At 63.2% G+C, this 2,500-nt stretch overlaps 1 pseudogene; it reads right to left on the reverse strand.

The window, feature by feature from the left end:
- LOC124563592 overlaps positions 1-2,500 on the reverse strand; it is a 7,967-nt pseudogene that overhangs the window by 3,352 nt on the left and 2,115 nt on the right.

The following is a 2,500-nucleotide window of genomic DNA, read 5'->3' on the forward strand; positions in this document are numbered from 1 at the left end:
CTTAGATACGTCGATCGATGCCACAAAGACAGAGCGGCAGGAGCGAACTGCGTCGGTGAGAGCAGTGTCCAAGATGAAGGTATTTTCCAACATCCCATCCCGAGGGATGAATGCCCGCTGACGTTCGTCCACAGCACAAGCGCGCATCAGGCGTGACGCGAGAACCTTGTGGAAGGTCCGCGCCAACACCGAGCAGACCGTAATGGGGCGAAAGTCAGCGGGGGATGTTGGTGCAGCCGTTTTCGGGAGAAGGGACGTCCGCGCGCGAAGCAGGCGTTCCGGAAGGGCGCGGGCCAGAAGGAAGAGATTCATCACTTTCACCAGGACTTCGTGCGGCAGGACGCCGCAACTCCGCTGGGGTAAGGCCGTCCGGCCCGGCTGCTGATCCCCTGGGCGGCAACGCGGCGGCGACCTCCTCATGTGTGACCGGCCCCCATATGCACTCGAGAGCGACAGGCTCTGAGTGCGGGAGGAGGCGGTCACGAATGAAGCCCGCGGTGGAGATGGGCTTCTTGGTGAAGAGGTCCGCCCAGAAGTCCAGCAGACCAGGGATGGCAGGTGGCGGCTGGAGCAGGGTGCCATCCAAGAGGCCGCGCACGCAACGCGCACGCGACCGTCGGAAGGCATCCTGCGTTCTCGCGTACTCCCAGCGGCGCCGCTTGCGCTTCTGCGTCGGCGGCGCGGCAGGCGGCCGCTTCGATGGTTGGCGCGGCCGCTGTGTCCTGGTGATCGATCTCTCCCCTCTGGACCCGACCGACGCAAGGGCATCCGGGAGCATGCCCAGGATGACATCGGGCGGCGTGCCCCGCCCCAGACCGATGACACGATCCAGGGCAGAGAAACGCTGGGCGGAAGCGGGTAGCCCCGCCAGATGCTCCCAGATGGCGGCGTCAGTCGGCCCCTCCGGCGGCGGCCCGGTGGTGTCGGCCGCGAAGTCCTCGGCTGCGTCGACGGGCGGCGCAGCGGCCTCGCCCGCGTCAGGCAGCGGGCTCGCCGCTCCCGGCGGGACGCCGGCTCTTCCCCCCGACCGATCTCAAGCGCCTCCATGAATTGGCGGACAAGCTGCTTGTGGGCAGCTTGCCGCCGTCGGCACTTGATTGCCTCAAGCGTTCGGTCGGGGAACATCCTGATGAGCTCTTGATTTACAAAGAAGAACCGGGCGTCCCTCTCGAGGAACAGTTCGGCCTCTGCCTTGGCGAGCGACAGGACTTCTTCCTCCGTCCACCTCGCGCGATGCCTCTCCGTGACGATCTCCGCGTTGGCGGCCGCAAGATGTTGGCGGCGGCGATGGACCCCGAGACCGTTCTTGGTTGTAAAGCTGCGGTGGCACTCACTACAGGTATACATAGCTGCAAAAGTTACAAGATTTTCGGCACGGCCGGTTGGCCGGCTAGGTGCTGGGGGAGTTGGGGTGGCACCTTCAGCGGAAGGGCCACCACTTATTCTCTGCTTACTGCCCCCAACTAAAAAAAAGGGATAGTGCGAGGGGGGGCTGGTAACCCCCCCAAGCCCCTGGTGCGGTCTTCCACTCTGCGAAATCAGCGGGCCCACGAGAAGGGGAGAAGACTGCAGGAGAGGAGAGGCTAAGAGGGCTAGGCCCATGTATTGCGCATCACTCTCCCTGTAACTATAACCCAAGGAAGGCACCTCGCAGCAGCAGCACGACTACATCAAGACCGCACTTCGAGAAGCCAAGTCCGGATTGCAGCCACACCACCGCCACTTGGCCACCTTAAGAGAGTCATAGTTACTCCCGCCGTTTACCCGCGCTTGCTTGAATTTCTTCACGTTGACATTCAGAGCACTGGGCAGAAATCACATTGCGTCAACACCCGCTAGGGCCATCGCAATGCTTTGTTTTAATTAGACAGTCGGATTCCCCCAGTCCGTGCCAGTTCTGAGTTGATCGTTGAATGGCGGCCGAAGAGAATCCGCGCACCCGCGCGCCCCCGGAGGAGCACGCTAAGGCGGACGCGGCCTCGCAGCAAGGAAGATCCGTGGGAGGCCAAGGCACGGGACCGAGCTCGGATCCTGCACGCAGGTTGAAGCACCGGGGCGCGAACGCCGCGCAGGCGCGCGCATCCTGCACCGCCGGCCAGCACGAGGCCAACCAACGGCGAGAGCAGACCACGCCCGCGCTAAACGCCCGCACTTACCGGCACCCCTACGGCACTCACCTCGCCCAGGCCCGGCACGTTAGCGCTGACCCACTTCCCGACCAAGCCCGACACGCCCCGATCCTCAGAGCCAATCCTTATCCCGAAGTTACGGATCCAATTTGCCGACTTCCCTTACCTACATTATTCTATCGACTAGAGGCTCTTCACCTTGGAGACCTGCTGCGGATATGGGTACGAACCGGCGCGACACCTCCACGTGGCCCTCTCCCGGATTTTCAAGGTCCGAGGGGAAGATCGGGACACCGCCGCAACTGCGGTGCTCTTCGCGTTCCAAACCCTATCTCCCTGCTAGAGGATTCCAGGGAACTCGAACGCTCATG

This window comes from Schistocerca americana, unplaced genomic scaffold (genome assembly GCF_021461395.2).
Source record: "Schistocerca americana isolate TAMUIC-IGC-003095 unplaced genomic scaffold, iqSchAmer2.1 HiC_scaffold_1229, whole genome shotgun sequence".
NCBI classification, from domain to species: domain Eukaryota; kingdom Metazoa; phylum Arthropoda; class Insecta; order Orthoptera; family Acrididae; genus Schistocerca; species Schistocerca americana.